Source organism: Rhinoraja longicauda, chromosome 3 (assembly GCF_053455715.1).
Source record: "Rhinoraja longicauda isolate Sanriku21f chromosome 3, sRhiLon1.1, whole genome shotgun sequence".
Lineage (NCBI taxonomy): Eukaryota > Metazoa > Chordata > Chondrichthyes > Rajiformes > Arhynchobatidae > Rhinoraja > Rhinoraja longicauda.
The window spans coordinates 92,293,826-92,312,047 of NC_135955.1; the positions used below are offsets into that span (position 1 = coordinate 92,293,826).

At 47.3% G+C, this 18,222-nt stretch overlaps 1 protein-coding gene across 1 annotated transcript in view; it reads left to right on the top strand.

The window, feature by feature from the left end:
* LOC144592184 (teneurin-3-like) overlaps positions 1–18,222 on the top strand; it is a 2,027,615-nt gene that overhangs the window by 248,100 nt on the left and 1,761,293 nt on the right. The window contains exon 2 of the mRNA XM_078396656.1: positions 5,285–5,325. The gene's annotated coding sequence lies outside the window, so the exon portion shown is untranslated. The remainder of the gene's footprint in view (positions 1–5,284; positions 5,326–18,222) is intronic.

Consider the following 18,222-nt stretch of genomic DNA (forward strand, 5'->3'; position numbering starts at 1 on the left):
TGGAACATCAAAACGATCAACAAAACAAAGTCACAATGTGATTGTTTAAAAAAAAATCTTTTCTGAGCTGAAATTCCATACTTGCTTTGCGGACAAAAACGCTGACAAGTATTGATTAATGTTTGGCATTCATAACTCAGAGGCCATTACGCAGAGTGGAAATAGAGAGACGCACATTGTCAATCTGCCCGTCCCCTTAAACATGCGGAAAAGGATTTGATTTCTGCACAAAATATTGAAAACTAACATCGAGTCATCGATTGATACAGTGTGGAAACAGGCCCTTCAAACCAACCTGCCCACATTGGCCAACAATGTCCCAGCTACACTTGTCCCACTCGATCTATTCCTCTCACGGTTTTATTCACTTCGTTAAGATCACCCCTCATCCTCCTGCGCTCCAAGAAAAACAGTTCTAACCTGCTCAACCTCTCCCTATATTCAGTTCAGTTTATTGTCACGTGTACCGAGGTACAGTGAAAAGCTTTTGTTGCGTGCTAACCAGTCGGCAGAAAGACAATACATAGAGTCATAGAGTGATAAAGTGTGGAAACAGGCCCTTCGGCCCAACACGCCCACACCGGCCAACAATATTCCAGCTACCCTAGTCCCACCTGTCTGCGCTTGGTCCATATTCCTCCAAACCTGTCCTATCCATGTACCTGTCCAACTGTTCCTTAAACGCTGAAATAGTCCCAGCCTCAACTACCTCCTCTGGCAGCTCGTTCCATACACCCACCACCCTCTGTGTGAAAAAGTAGGTTCACCAGGTTAATCCTCGGGATGGCGAGACTGTCGTATTAGGAAAGATTGGAAAGAATGGGCTTGTATTCACTGGAGTTTAGAAGGATGAGAGAGGATCTTATAGAGACGTATAAAATTATAAAAGGACTGGACAAGCTAGATGCAGGAAAAATGTTCCCAATGTTGGGGGAATCCAGAACCAGGGGCCACACAGTCTAAGAATAAAGGGGAGGCCATTTAGAACTGAGGTGAAATGCAACTTTTTCACCCAGAGAGTTGTGAATTTGTGGAATTCTCTGCCACAGAGGGCAGTGGAGGCCAATTCACTGGATGAATTTAAAAGAGAATTAGATAGAGCTCTAGTGGCTAGTGGAATCAAGGGATATGGGGAGAAGGCAGGCACGGGTTACTGATTGTGGATGATCAGCCATGATCACAATGAATGGCGGTGCTGGCTCGAAGGGCCAAATGGCCTCCTCCTGCACCTATTGTCTATGTTTCTATGTTTCCAGCTTGATGGCATCCTTGAGTTGATATTCTGGTCCGCAGGGAATGAATGCCAATATTGCTTTTGCAGTTCGCTTCTGTTCAGTGTCAAGTTCTCTTGTGCAAGTATTTGTTGCTTCATCGGGTGCCAGATGAAGATGCTTGTGTCTGCTAGACTATTTCCTGAATCAAAGCTTGATGTGAGCCTTGCAGAACAGATGGTGCCTAAAGAGCAGAAAAGTACTGGATAGTCATCCTGCACTAAATTATGTAGGAAAGAAAAACTGCAGGCGCTGGTTTAAATCGAAGGTAGACACAGAGTGCTGGAGTAACTCAGCGGGTCAGGCAGCATCTGTGGAGAACACGGATAGGTGACGTTTCACAGAGTGCTGGAGTAACTCAGCGGGTCAGGCAGCATCTGTGGAGAACGTGGATAGGTGACGTTTCACAGAGTGCTGGAGTAACTCAGCGGGTCAGGCAGCATCTGTGGAGAACATGGATAGGTGACGTTTCACAGAGTGCTGGAGTAACTCAGCGGGACAGGCAGCATCTCTGAAGAGAAGGAATGGGTGAGGTTTCGGGTCGAAACAGTTCTTTGGACTGGTGTCGGGGGGGGCGGGCGGTCGGGATGGAACCCGGGTCTCCGGCGCTGCATTCGCTGTAAAGCGGCAACTCTACCGCTGCGCCACCGTGACCGCCCACGGTAGCTGAGGCAATAGCTTAATGTATAAGGTTAACTCCAATTCATGAAGTCATAAGTGATCGGAGCAGAATTAGGCCATTCGGCCCATCAAGTCCACTCCGCCGTTCAATCACGGCTGATCTATCTCTCCCTCCTAACCCCACTCTCCTGCCTTCTCCCCATAACCCCCGACACCCGCACTAATCAAGAATCTGAAGAAGGGTCTCAACCTGAAACGTCACCTATCCATGTTCTCCACAGATGCTGCCTGACCTGCTGAGTTACTCCAGCATTTTGTGTCTACCTTCGATTTAAACCTGCATCTGCAGTTATTTTCCTAAGGATCTCTCGATCTCTGCCTTAAAAATACCCACAGACTTGTGGCCTCCACAGCCGTCTGTGGCAATGAATTCCACAGATTCACCGCCCTCTGACTAAAGAAATTCCTCCTCATCTCCTTCCGAAAGGAACGTCCTTTAATTCTGAGGCTGTGCCCTCTGGTCCTAGACTCTCCCACTAGTGGAAACATCCTATCCACTTCCACAATTGGAAGCTTGAAGTTTTGCTTTATTATATAATTGTGTGGCAAAATTAATTGGAGCGTTTGTTTTTAGTGCTGAGGCTTCTTCACGCCTCTGAGATAATGAATGCAAATCTATTCAGCAGCAAACATTAGCTGATTATACATGTCAATAACCATCATTACATGGTAATTGGAAAACATATTCCCTTTGAAGTGCGCATCTAATGTACATGAATATCGTGGCATGACACAAGTATTAATGTCTCACTACAAGGGCATGCCAGGAGGCTGATGAAAGGCTGGAGTATTTACCCTCACCTCTCCCGTTAGAAGCATCGATTTTATAGACAATAGACAATAGGTGCAGGAGGAGGCCATTCGGCCCTTCAAACCAACACCGCCATTCACTGTGATCATGGCTGATCATCTACAATCAGTACCCCGTTCCTGCTTTCTCCCCATACCCCCTGACTCCGCTATCATTAAGAGCTCTATCTATCTCTCTTCTGAAAGCATCCAAAGAATCGGCCTCCACTGCCTTCTGAGGCAGAGAATTCCACAGATTCACAACTCTCTGGGTGAAGAAGTTCTTCCTCATCTCAGTCCTAAATGATTGAGAATGATCAGCCATGATCACATTGAATGGCGGTGCTGGCTTGAAGGGCCGAATGGCCTCCTCCTGCACCTATTGTCTATTGTCTATTGTCTATTGTCTAAATGGCCTACCCTTTTATTCTTAAACTGTGGCCCCTGGTTCTGGATTACCCAACATCGGGAACATGTTTCCTGCAGCATTGCAAACGAACATTGTCTTCAGTAAGAAGTGTGTCTAAGTGCCATGCAGTCATACAGAATCATGGAGTGATACAGTGTGGAAACAGGCCCTTTAACCCCACCCCACGCCGCCCAACATGCCCCATCAGCCTGCTGGCAAGCTTGAAAGGGTTCGGAAAAGATTTACGAGGATGTTGCCAGGACTAGAGGGTGTGCGCCACAGGGAGAGGTTGAGCAGGCTGGGTCTCTATTCCTTGGAGCGCAGGAGGATGAGGGGAGATCTTATAGATGTGTACAAAGCCATGAGAGGAATAGATCGGGTAGATGCACAGAGTCTCTTGCCCAGAGTAGGGGAATCGAGGACCAGAGGACATGGGTTCAAGGTGAAGGGGAAAAGATTTAATAGGAATCTGAGGGGTAACTTTTTCACACAGAGGGAGGTGGGTGTATGGAACGAGCTGCCAGAGGAGGTAGTTGAGGCTGGGACTATCCCATCATTTAAGAAACAGTTGGACAGGTACATGGATAGGACAGGTTTGGGGGGATGTGGACCAAGCGCAGGCAGGTGAGACTTGTGTAGCTGGGACATGTTGGCCGGTGTGGGCAAGTTGGGCACAGGGGCCTGTTTCCACACTGTATCACTCTATGACTCTATCTACACAAGTTTAATTCAGTTTAGTTTTGTTTATTATTACGTGTAGCTGGCATCTCTCCTCAGCCTAGCGCTTTGTGGAGTGAGTGGACAACCCATAATGACCACTGTAGGCTTCATCATTCCCATTGATAAACCATCGGCCAAGGTGTGTCTAAGATCATATGATGAAAGAATGGAACGACTGGGCTCGAATTCACTGGAATTTAGAAGGATGAGAGGGGATCTTATTGAAACATGTAAGATTGTTAAGGGACTGGACACATTAGAGGCAGGAAACATGTTCCCAATGTTGGGGGAGTCCAGAACCAGGGGCCACAGTTTAAGAATAAGGGGTGGGCCATTTAGAACGGAGACGGGGAAAAACTTTTTCAGTCAGAGAGTTGTGAATCTGTGGAATTCTCTGCCTCAGAAGGCAGTGGAGGCCAATTCTCTGAATGCATTCAAGAGAGAGCTAGATAGAGCTCTTAAGGATAGCGGAGTCAGGGGGTATGGGGAGAAGGCAGGAATGGGGTACTGATTGAGAATGATCAGCCATGATCACATTGAATGGCGGTGCTGGCTCGAAGGGCCGAATGGCCTCCTCCTGCACCTATTGTCTATTGTCTATTGTCTATCATGAAAGGAATGCATGGGGTAACTGCGGTAGAGTTGTTGCCTCACAGCGCCGGAGACCCGGGTTCCATCCCGACTACGGGCGCTGTCTGTACGGAGTTTGTACGTTCTCCCCGTGACCTGCGTGGGTTTTCTCCGGCATCTCCCTTTTCCTCCCACACTACAACAACGTACAGGTTTGTAGGTTAATTGGCTTTGGTTGTAAATTGTCCCTAGTGTGTGGGATAGAGCTAGTATATGGGGTGACCAAATCGGTGGGCCGAAGGGCCTGTGTCCACACTGTATCTCTAAAGTGAACCAAACATGTAGTGTTTTACCCAAGTAGAGGATTAGAGAACCAGAGGACATAACTTTAGAGGGGAAGAATTTAACAGGAACCTGAGGGGCAACTTTTTTACACATTGAGGTGGGCGTGTGGAACGAACTGCTGGAAGAAGTAGCAGTCTTTTGTCCAGCCCCTCCCCTCTTCCAGCGATCACCCCCCTACTCCATCAGTCTGGAGAAACCCAAACCCAAAACGTCACCTATCCATGTTCTCCACAGATGCTGCCTGACCCGCTGAGTTACTCCAGCACTCTGTGAAACGTCACCTATCCATGTTCTCCACAGATGCTGCCTGACCCGTTGAGTTACTCCAGCACTCTGTGAAACATCACCTATCCATGTTCTCCACAGATGCTGCCTGACCCGTTGAGTTACTCCAGCACTCTGTGTCTGAATTTGTTAAAATATTTGGAAGCATTCACATATATGACCAGGTTTGGAAACTAAAGTTTAATTGCAGTTTTTCCTTGCTTTTCACTTACAGGTGAATACTGTGGAGAAATATAATCTGAAACGTGAAGAGTGGTAAGTCAAATATCTACTTGTATCTGCGATACTGTACGTTCATGACTTTGGAGTTTTTTGCTCTGGAAATGGTGTCTTGTGAGTTCAACACTTGTGAGGAAAGTTTATGGAGTTATTCTGCTGCAGACGGCACTGTGGTACAATTTCAAAGTCGCGAGATGAGCTTGTCTTTGTGATGTGTGTGTGTGTGATGTGTGTGTGTGTGTGTGTGTGTGATGTGTGTGTGTGATGTGTGTGTGTGTGTGATGTGTGTGTGTGTGTGTGTGTGTGTGTGTGTGTGTGATGTGTGTGTGTGTGTGTGTGTGTGTCAGAACTATGGAGCTGTGGACACTTTGAATACTTTGATACTTTGCTGCACGATACGATACGATACGATGGAACATTTTTTATCCCAGGAGGGAAATTGTTCTGCCAACCTTCATAAAGCACGATATTAAAATGTCGAGTGGCAAGTCCAGGATTGGGGGATGTGCAAAGATTGGGGGAGGGGTGGGGGGGGGTCAATCTCAGTCTCAGTCTACCCCACAACAGAAGGGGGAGGTGTTGCTTCCAGTTTGATAGCCACGAGGAAGAAGGATCTCCTGTGGCGTTCTGTGCTGCATCTTAGCCTAACTCTGTTCCTGTGTCTTCTGGTCTTAATGCTGTAACCAACTGTGTCACAGATGAATGTGTGCAAGATGAGAGTTTGGTGCACGATATGGAAACTTCTTCCATTAGCACCAACGGGACGACGGTGAGTAAGGTGGGCCTAGAATTGTCGCGCTATCGTGTACCGTTTTGGCTGTAGTTCAGGAACAAACAAACAAACAAACGAGAGTTTTGGTTTATAGATAACCCCTTTAACCGACTGCAGATGAATGTGCAAGATGGGAGTTTGGTGCACAATATGACAAGCCCACACTGAGCGATCTGAAGCCATCGGAATATTTGCTGGTGATATTAATCTGTGGGGCAGAGATTGATGGCTGAAATATGACTGTACTGAATGCTGCACATTTTATACCTTCAGGGTTGGTGATCAGTTTGATGTATTTGTGATCTGCATCTTCCAGTTTACTAATAGCTGTATTAAAACATTTTTTTTTAAGTGGTTCAGTGGATTTTTGTGAAAAGTGTGCGGGCATTCTTTGAAAATGTGCGGGAGATGCATATCTGGTTTCTGGGTTGCATATCTGTGTTGGGAGCCCACTTTAAATGTAATGGCTGAGGCCATAAACATCACGAAAATTCCCACGCTTACCTGACCGTCAAACTGTCACCTCCAATCCACCCGTCAAATGTCCTGACGGTAAATAAATTGGTTAAACTCAAGCATTTTATGGTATCTTGAAATGACTTTAATTATTTTAATATTACGTGCTTCTAAATGCATCTAAGAGAACCTAGCAAACCTGGGGACAGCGTGCGACAGACAGCGCCCGCAATAAGCAACGAGACCTGGCGACAAGCCAGCTGTCGCCGAGAGATTTCACTCCGGTTGATTTCTCAGCGACGCGCCGAGATCCACTACGATTCTTGGAAGACTCCTCACGATCACGCCCGCCCGTGACACCCCGGCGAACTGTTGGCGACAGTCTAGTCACCGGCAGTCGCCTTAATATCGCCTGAAGTGGGATAGGGCCTTAACACTATCCTACACACACTCAGGACAATTTACCAAGCCAATTAACCTACAAACCTGCACGTCTTTGGAGTGTGGGAGGAAACCGGAGATCTCGGAGAAATCCCACGCAGGTCACGGGGAGAACGTACAAACTCCGTACAGACAGCGCCCGTAGTCGGGATCGAACCTGAGTCTCCGGCGCTGCATTTGCTGTAAGGCAGCAAATCTACCGCTGTGCCACCGTGCCACCGTTTAAAGCAGAGATTGGCAGATTCTTGATTAGTGCGGGTGTCAGGGGTTATGGGGAGAAGGCAGGAGAATGGGGTTGAGAGGGAGAGATAGGTCAGCCATGATTGAATGGCGGAGTAGACGCGATGGGCCGAATGGCCTAATTCTGCTCCTGGTCTTAAGATCTTATGACCCCTTTTGGTCTTAAGATCTTATGACCCCTTTAACCGACTTCAGATGAATGTGCAAGATGGGAGTTTGGTGCACAATATGACAAGCCCACACTGAGCGATCTGAAGCCATCGGAATATTTGCTGGTGATATTAATCTGTGGGGCAGAGATTGATGACTGAAATATGACTGTTGCACATTTTATTCTGAGATTTCTGTCATTTATTTCGTCAAGGTTTCCTTTGCACAAACAACCTACTGGAAGTGTTGAAACTAATGTTATATTTGGACGGGTTATAAGTTTAATTGCTAGCTAACAACGACGTCGTGAGTTAGTCATGGAGAACACTTGATTTTCAATTGCATGCATCTTATTCGAAACAAGACCTACAATTTCTACCGAAGATAGACACAAAATACCGGAGTAACTCAGCGGGTCAGGCAGCATCTGTGGAGAACATGGATAGGTGACATTTCACAGAGTGCTGGAGTAACTCAGTGGGTCAGGCAGCATCTGTGGAGAACATGGATAGGTGACGTTTCACAGAGTGCTGGAGTAACTCAGTGGGTCAGGCAGCATCTGTGGAGAACATGGATAGGTGACGTTTCACAGAGTGCTGGAGTAACTCAGTGGGTCAGGCAGCATCTGTGGAGAACATGGATAGGTGACGTTTCACAGAGTGCTGGAGTAACTCAGCGGGTCAGGCAGCATCTGTGGAGAACATGGATAGGTGACATTTCACAGAGTGCTGGAGTAACTTAGCGGGTCAGGCAGCATCTCTGGAGAGAAGGAATGGGTGACTTCTCTGGTCGAGACCCTTCTTCATACATGAGAATGGTTCATTGTTGGATGAGGGGAAGGTGACAACGAGGCCTAAAATGAGTAAAATTAATCAGGAGGATGATGAAACTGGTCGGAGAACTAGGGTGGGGGAGGGCCGGTCTGAGAGAGAGGGAAAGCACTTGTCCAAATGGTCCTTTGACAGTGTGAGCTCACACCATCAAAGCACTTTGTGCTAACTGATGGTATTGAGACCAGGATAGTTCATGTATATTTAATGTTGAGGCAATGAAGTGGTTGCTGCACACGTTCCTTACACCTAGATTTTTCTTTCGTGCTCCTGGTTTGTTGGCAGGTCAATAAAATGTTGCTTTTCAAAAGGTCCATGCTGTTGATTAAAACTGAGGTGAGAAGGAACTTTTTCACCCAGAGAGTTGTGATTTGGTGGTATTCTCTGCCACAGAGGGCAGTGGAAGCTCCAGTGGGCCGAGGGGCCTTTCCCGCGTTGTATTTTCAAATTAAATTAAAGTGCGGCCTCACTAATGGAAAAGCTAGATGCAGGAAAAATGTTCCCAATGTTGGGGGAGTCCAGAACCAGGGGCCACACAGTCTAAGAATAAAGGGGAGGCCATTTAAAACTGAGGTGAGGAGAAAATTTTTCACCCAGAGTTGTGAATTTGTAGAATTCTCTGCCACAGAGGGCAGTGGAGGCCAATTCACTGGATGAATTTAAAAGAGAGTTAGATAGAGCTCTAGGGGCTAGTGGAATCAAGGGATATGGAGAGAAGGCAGGCATGGGTTACTGATTGTGGATGATCAGCCATGATCACAATGAATGGCGGTGCTAGCTCGAAGGGCCAAATGGCCTCCTCCTGCACCTATTTTCTATGTTTCTATGTTTCTACGACCAGAGGCCCATTCTTGGTTTCACAGTACTTACCGAATAGTGAAAGGCTTGGATAGAGCACCTAGGCACATTCCTTGTACGTGTACATAGAAACATAGAAAATAGGTGCAGGAGTAGGCCATTCGGCCCTTCGAGCCTGCACCGCCATTCAATATGATCATGGCTGATCATCCAACTCCGTATCCTGTACCTGCCTTCTCTCCATACCACCTGATCCCTTTAGCCACAAGGGCCACATCTAACTCCCTCTTAAATATAGCCAATGAACTGGCCTCAACTACCTTCTGTGGCAGAGAATTCCACAGATTCACCACTCTCTGTGCGAAGAAAAACTTTCTCATCTCGGTCCTAAAAGACTTCCCCCTTATCCTTAAACTGTGACCCCTTGTTCTGGACTTCCCCAACATCTGGAACAATCTTCCTGCATCTAGCCTGTCCAACCCTTTAAGAATTTTGTAAGTTTCTATAAGATCCCCCCTCAGTCTTCTAAATTCCAGCGAGTACAAGCCGAGTCTATCCAGTCTTTCTTCATATGAAAGTCCTGCCATCCCAGGAATCAATCTGGTGAACCTTCTCTGTACTCCCTCTATGGCAAGAATGTCTTTCCTCAGATTAGGAGACCAAGACCAATACTTGGCCAATAAACTTATTCATTCATTCATTCATTCAAAAGTCTGGTGAAATAATTGAGGATAATAGGATTGGAAAGGTGCTGACACACAGACATTTTACTCTTAGTTTGTACCAAGGAGCATCTGGAAAGAACAATGCCTTGGAGAGAGAGAAACAAAAAACAAGTTTAGTTGGCTGTGGTGTTACACAGTATCTGTAAATGCTTCCAGATTTACAGCGGGGGTGAGAAGGGACTAATGGACATTAGGGTTAATGGGATTAAAGCCGCATTTTGGAACCATCTTGGAGCCAACCGCGACAAGTGGAGTTAATGAGTGAGACAGCTTTGTCAGCAAGGTGTCTGAACTGATGGATTGTGCCTTTTACACAACCACTTACCGGGAAGAATTCTCTGCCTCAGAAGGCAGTGGAGGCCAATTCTCAGGATGCTTTCAAGAGAGAGCTAGATAGAGCTCTTAAGGATAGAGGAGTCAGGGGGTATGGGGAAAAAAGGCAGGAACGGGGTACTGATTGAGAATGATCATTCAAGATCACATTGAATGGCAGTGCTGGCTCGAAGGGCCGAATGGCCTCCTCCTGCACCTATTGTCTATTGAAGCTCGGTTTGGGAACAGCTCCAACCAAGACCACGGGGAATTGCAGAGAATCGTGGACGCAGCCCAGACCATCACACAAACCAACCTCCCTTCCATCGACTCCATCTACACCTCACGCTGCCTCGGCAAGGCCAGCAGCATAATCAAGGACCAGTCTCACCCCGGCCACTCCCTCTTCTCCCCTCTCCCATCGGGCAAGAGGTACAGAAGTGTGAAAACGCACACCTCCAGATTCAGGGACAGTTTCTTCCCGGCTGTTATCAGGCAACTGAACCGTCCGATCAAAAACTACTGCGGTCCTGACCTCCCATCTACCTCATCTTTAGTCAGACTTTATCGAACTTTCTCTTGTACTAAATGTTGTGTGTGCCCTTTATCCTTTGTCTGTACACTGTGGACAGCTTGATTGTAAACAGGTAATGTATTTTCTTTGATTGGATAGCGTATAAACTCAAGCGTCTCATTGTACCTCGGTTAGAGGTTGCCAACTTCCTCACTCCCAAATACAGGACAATTTGACGTCACCGCCCCGCGCCCCACGTGACCTCACCCAGCCAGCGGCCACGTGCTCCCGCTCCACCCTTTGTCCCTTATTTGGGAGTGAGGAAGTTGGCAACCCTACTAACACAGGACAAGGGCGGTCCCGTACGGGACGAACCAATTTAGCCCAAAATACGGGATGTCCCGGCTAATACGGGACACTTGGTGACCCTAACCTCGGTACACGTTCTCTATCCACTCTCTATTACAGGTAGTGTGGAGTAACCAGGGACCCTGTGCAGAGATTTGAACAAGGGGATTGAAGGCTTTGTGGACCAGTTTACAGATGATAAGAAAACAAAAATTCACTCAGAGCGTTGTGAAGCTGTGGAATTCTCTGGATGCTTTCAAGAGAGAGCTAGATAGAGCTCTTAAGGATAGTGGAGTCAGGGGGTATGGGGAGAAGGCAGGAACGGGGTACTGATTGTGGATGATCAGCCATGATCACATTGAATGGCGGTGCTGGCTCGAAAGGCCGAATGGCCTCCTCCTGCACCTATTCTCTATTGTCTATTGTCTATAAAATAGGTGGAGGGGCAGGTAGTGTAGAGAAAGCAGGGACTCTGCAGAAGGACTTGGACAGGTTGGGTGAGTGGGCGGAGAAGTGGCAGATGGAATACAGTGGAGCAAAGTGTGGTGTCAGGCATTTTGGTCGTAGGAATAAAGGCGTAGACTATTTTCTAAATGGGGAGAGAATCCAGAAATCGGAGGTGCAAAGGGACTTGGGAGTGGCTGGTGCAGGATTCCCAAAAGGTTAATCTGCAAGTCGAATCGGTAGTAAAGAAAGCAAACTCAAAGCTAGCATTTATATCAAGAGGGCTTGTGTACGAAAACAGGGACGTTATGCTGAGGCTGTATAAGGCGCTGGTCAGGCCACATTTGTAACATTGTGAGCAGTTTTTGCCCCCGTATCTGAGGAAGGATGTGCTGGCTCTGGAGGGGGTCCAGAGGAGGTTTACAAGGACGATCCCAGGAATGAGTGGGTTAACCTATGATGAGCGTTTGTGGGCACTGGGCCTGTACTCGCTGGAGTTTAGAAGGAGGAGGGGGGACCTCATTGAAACTTACAGAATAGTGAAAGGCCTGGATAGAGTGGAATAAGAAAATAACTGCAGATGCTGGTGCAAATCGATTTATTCACAAAATGCTGGAGTAACTCAGCAGGTCAGGCAGCATGTGGATGTGGAGAGGATGTGGAGGGGAGTGGATGTGGAGAGGATGTTTCCACTAGTGGGAGAGTCTAGGACCAGAGGGCACAGCCTCAGAATTAAAGGACGTTCTTTTAGGAAGGAGATGAGGAGAACTTTTCGAGGAAAGACCTAAGACTAATGAGCTTATGAACTTATATTAAGGGGTTTTCATTGGCTTGGATACCAGGAATAGCCCCGTGATTTTCTGTTCCCATGATTGATGAACTAACAGATGGGGCACGTTGGATAACATGGACAGGTTGGGCCAAAGGACCTGTTTTGGGCTGATGGACAGTGCTGTTCATGTTTATAAGTGATCATAATCATAATCATATTCATAATCACAGTTTATTAGCCAAGTGTGTTTTGCAACATATGAGGAATTTCATTTGCCATACAGTCATAACAATAACAAGCAACAAGACCCACACAATACAGTTTAACATGAACATCCCCCACAGTGACTCCTCCACATTCCTCACTGTGATGGAAGGCGGAAACAAGTTCAATCTCTCCCTTCTTTGTCCTCCAGCAGTCGGGGGCCTAGAACCTTCCGTTGCCGGGGCGATCTTGACTCCCGTAGCCGGCGGCGAGCCTTCCTCGACGGGGCGATCAAGCTCCTTCATCGGGTGGGGAATCTCAGCTCCCCCGTGCCAGGGTCAGGCCAGGTCGAACCTCGTGCGGGTTTTGGAGCTTCCCGACGCCGGTCTCAACCCGAGACGGCAAGCTCCGCGATGTTAAAGTCTGCAGACCGCGTTGATCCAAGCAAGGAATCGCACGATCAGATGGCAAGGCCACGGCCCCGCGGTGAGGCTCAAAGTCAGTCCCGGGCAAGGCCGCCAGCTCCACCATGTTAGGCCGCGATAGGAGCAGAATTAGGCCATTCGGCCCATCAAGCATACTCCGCCATTCAATCAAGGCTGATCCATCTCTCTCTCTTTTAGAAGGATGGGAGGAGATCTTATCGAAACGTATAAGATTATTAAGGGGTTGGACACGTTAGAGGCAGGAAACATGTTCCCAATGTTGGGGGAGTCCAGAACAAGGGGCCACAGTTTAAGAATAAGGGGTAGGCCATTTAGAACGGAGATGAGGAAAAACTTTTTCAGTCAGAGAGTTGTGAATCTGTGGAATTCTCTGCCTCAGAAGGCAGTGAAGGCCAATTCTCTGAATGCATTCAAGAGAGAGCTAGATAGAGCTCTTAAGGATAGCGGAGTCAGGGGGAGAAGATAGGAACGGGGTACTGATTGAGAATGATTAGCCATGATCACAGTGAATGGCGGTGCTGGCTCGAAGGGCCAAATGGCCTCCTCCTGCACCTATTGTCTGTTGTCTATTGTCCCAACCCCATTCTGCTGCCATCTCCCCATAACCTCTGACACCCGCACTGATCAAGACTCTATCTATCTCTGCCTTAAAAATATCCACTGACTTGTCCTCCACAGCCATCTGTGGCAATGAATTCCACCAAAAAATATTGGCCAATATTTTGAGAGAAAATAGAAACAAGGAAAATATGTGCAGGAGGAGGCCATTCGGCCCTTCGAGCCAGCACCGCCATTCATTGTGATCATGGCTGATCATTCATAATCAGTAACCCGTGCCTAGCCCCTAGAGGTCTATCTAATTCTCTCTTAAATCCATCCAGTGAATTGGCCTCCACCTCAGTTTTAAATGGCCTCCCCTTTATTCTTAGAATGTGTGTGGCCCCTGGTTCTGGACTCCCCCAACATTGGGAACATATTTCCTGCATCGAGCTTGTCCAGTCCTTTTATAATTTTATATGTAATTTTTTTCGGAAAATAAATTAATAAAATAGCAGAGTTTTCTATTCAGTTGATGAAAATAGTTCAACAGAGATTCTGTAGATGATAATGAAATGAAGATTAATTCTTGAATAGTTCTTCAGAGTTCATCTGTTTCAATTCACTGATATTTAATTCCTTGTTTAAATTTAACAGACAAAGATGGAGTCATTTATATTTTTAGTGTTGCATTGATTTTATTTCTTACGCTTAATTGCTCAACCTTATTTTACACACCAATAACTTATTGTGAATTTTGCAATAAAACCGTCACGTTAAATTCAATCCAGTTGTTTCACTTCACTGATTGAATGAGTTGGTGAGAAGTCAGAGCGATTCTTCCTGTGCGGCAATCTTTACTGTGGATAGCAAACAGGGTCTTGCATGGCACATTTCATCTGTGCGTTCACCCGGTCTACTCCCCTCGTGATTTTAGGAAGATAACTGCAGAGGCTGGTTCAAATCGAAGGTAGACACACGATGCTGGAGTAACTCAGCGGGTCAGGCAGCATCTGTGGAGAACATGGATAGGTGACGTTTCACAGAGTGCTGGAGTAACTCAGCGGGTCAGGCAGCATCTGTGGAGAACATGGATAGGTGACGTTTCACAGAGTGCTGGAGTAACTCAGCAGGTCAGGCAGCATCTCTGGAGAGAAGGAATGGGTGACGTTTCGGGTCGAGACCCTTCTTCAGACTGATGTCAGGGGAGGGGGCAGGACAGAGAGAGGATGTAGTAGGAGACAGAAAGACTAGTGGGCGAACTGGGAAAGGGGAGGGGAGAGAGAGGGACAGAGGAACTATCTAAGGTTGGAGAAGTCAATGTTCAACCGCTGGGGTGTAAACTACCCAAGCGAAATATGAGGTGCTGTTCCTCCGATTTGCGCTGGGCCTCACTCTGACAATGGAGGAGGCCCAGGACAGAAAGGGCAGACTGGGAGTGGGAGGGGGAGTTGAAGTGCTCAGCCACCGGGAGATCAAGTTGGTTAAGGTGGACTGAGTGAAGGTGTTGAGCAAAACGATCGGCGAGCCTGCGATTGGTTTTGCCAATGTAGAGAAGTTGACATCTAGAGCAGCGGATGCAATAGATGAGGTTGGAGGAGGTGCAGGTGAACCTCTGTCTCAACTGGAATGACTGTTTGGGTCCTTGGATGGAGTTGATGGGGGAGGTAAAGGGACAGGTGTTGCATCTCGTACGGTTGCAGGGGAAAGTGCCCGTGGATAGGGTGGTTTGGGTAGGAGGGGACGAGTGGACCAGGGAGTTATGGAGGGAACGGTCTCTACGGAACGCAGAAAGGGGAGGGGATGGGAAGATGTGGCCAGTGGTGGGGTCCCGTTGGAGGTGACGGAAATGTTGGAGGATGTTGAAGCGATCCCCGCACACTAACACGACCCTACACACACCAGGGACAATTTACATTTATACCAAGACATTTAACCCACAAACCTGCATGTCTTTGGAGTGTGGGAGGAAACCGAAGATCTCGGAGAAAACCAACGCAGGTCACGGGGAGAACGTACAAACTCCGTACAGACGGCGTCCGTAGTCGGGATGGAACCCGGGTCTCCGGCGCTGTGAGGCAGCAACTCTACCGCTGCGCCACCTCCACTTCCGAAGAAGGCTCAGGAGGTTCGGCATGTCCCCTACAACTCTCACCAACTTCTACAGATGCGCCGTAGGAAGCATTTTAACGGGATGCATCACAGCTCGATTTGGGAACAGCTCCATCCAAGAAATTGCAGCGAATTGTGGGCGCAGCCCAGACCATCACACAAACCAACCTCCCTTCCATTGACTCCATCTGCACCTCACGCTGCCTCGGCAAGTTTCAATCTGAACACAATACTCTAAATGTGGCCTCACCAACGTCTTAGATAACTACAACATGACCTCCCAACTTCTATACTCAATACTCTGACTGATGAAGGCCAGAGTGCCAAAAGTCTGAATTGCAAAATGTCCCTAGTTTGTGTAGGATGTGCGGGGATCGCTGGTCGGCGCGGACTCGGTGGGCCGAAGAGCCTGTTCCAGCGTCGTATCTATAAACTAAACTAAACTAAATAGTACCGATCTTCACAGGTAGACACACAATGCTGGAGTAACTCAGAGGGTCAGGCAGCATCTCGGGAGAGAAGGAATGGGTGACGTTTCGGGTCGAGACCCTGAATACATAGAAACTAGGTGCAGAAGGAGGCCATTCAGCCCTTCAAGACAGCACCGCCATTCATTGTGATCATGGCTGAACATCCACAATCAGTAACCCGTGCCTGCCTTCTCCCCATATCCCTTGATTCCACTAGCCCCTAGAGCTCTATCTAACTCTCTCTTAAATTCATTCAGTGATTTGGCCTCCACTGCCCTCTGTGGCAGAGAATTCCACAAATTCACAACACTCTGGGTGAAAAGGTTTCTTCTCACCTCAGTTTTAAATGGCCTCCCCTTTATTCTTAGACTGTGTGGCCCTTGGTTCTGGACTCCCCCAACATTGGGAACATGTTACCTGCGTCTAGAATAGTCGAGTCTGAAGAAGGGTCTCGACCCGAAACGTCACCCATTCTTTCTCTCCAGAGATGCTGCCTGACCCGCTGAGTTACTCCAGCACTCTGTGAAACGTCACCTATCCATGTTCCCCACAGAGGCTGCCTGACCCGCTGAGTTACTCCAGCACTCTGTGAAACGTCACCTATCCATGTTCCCCACAGATGCTGCCTGACCCGCTGAGTTACTCCAGCATTTGAGTGTCTACCTTCGATTTTAACCAGCAAAAAGTGCATTTTTTTTCCTATGTTGCTGATCGTCACAATGTCCTATCCTTGTCGACATCAATGAGTGATAATTAGCAGTGCTGGTTGTGTGGATATGACAATCTGACAGACAGTGCACACTTAGAGCTGAGAAACAAGCCTGGATGTAAACGTGTAACTGTGCGCGGATTCTTGCTCTCTGTCGAAGTGTCAAATCTATAAATAATCTCTGAGAAAATTAACGTCTGTTCGACTGTGTTAGTTGTGTGATTTAACCGTGAGCCAACAGACCATTAGACACCAATAAATTGAGCCACAGCCATCTGCTGTGTGGTAGATTCTGCTCCCTCTTCTCCTCAGATGTCTCTAACTAATATGCCATCTGCACAATGAAAATTACTGCAGAACAAAATAGACATCTGTAAGCAACTCTATTGTTGGTATATTAACAATATCTGACAAGATTGGCCCAGGCGCCTTCGACTGAATTAAATAATTTTACTTGTGTAATTGTTATAAAAAAAACAGATTGGCCCCTTCACGATTTATTCTAAAACCTCACTCGTAATTAGAAAATACGTTTCATCCTGAAATAATGGATTAACGAGCGATGAAACGACACTCAAATGCTGGAGTAACTCAGCGGGTCAGGCAGCATCTGTGGAGAACATGGATAGGTGACGTTTCACAGAGTGCTGGGGTAACTCAGCGGGTCAGGCAGCATCTGTGGAGAACATGGGTAGGTGACGTTTTGGGTCGGGAGCCTTCAGACTGATTGGGTGGTGGGGATGTGGGGGGGCAGAAAGCTCTTAGAGAGGTGGGGGACGGGACAAGGCCTGGCGAGTGACAGGTGGATACAGGTGAGGGAGGGGTAGCGTTGATAGGCAGATAGTTGGACAAAGACGAGGCATGCCACAGACGGCTGTGGAGGCCAAGTCATTCGGTATTTTGAAAGCAGAGATTGATTGATAGGTTCTCGATTAGTGCGGGTGTCAGGGGTTACGGGGAGAAGGCAGGAGAATGGGGTTGAGAGGGAGAGATAGATCAGCCATGATAGAATGGCGGAGTAGACTCAATGGGCCGAATGGCCTAATTCTGCTCCTAGAACATGTCAACTTCTGAACGTGAATCCTGCCCCTCTTCTGGAAATGTGTAAAGATATCTACAATAAAACTCACTTTTGTGTCAAAATTACATAGAAACATAGAAACATATCGCGCGTAGTCTTTCTGCTGACTGGTTAGCACGCAACAAAAGCTTTTCACTGTACCTTGGTACACGTGACAATAAACTAGACTAAACTAAACAAACTAAACCAATATACATGTTCTACCTGTAAGATTTCGATGACACTATTTTACATTGAGGTTTTGAATTGATGGAACTAGAGAACCATTTCAGAGGTTAAAAGGATTTTACACTTATCCATCCTGTGAGATTATTGTGTCTGTGGAAATGGTTTCAAGCTCGCTAAAACACCAAGTAAATTTATACCTTAACAGAACAAATGGTAGAGTTGCCGCCTCACAGCGCCGGAGCCCGGGTTCCATCCCGACTACGGGCGCCGTCTGTACGGAGTTTGTACGTTCTCCCCGTGACCTGCGTGGGTTTTCTCCGGGTGCTCTGGTTTCCTCCCACACTCCAAAGACTTGCAGGTTTGTAGGTTAATTGGTTTGGTATCAAATGTAAAATTGTCCCTAG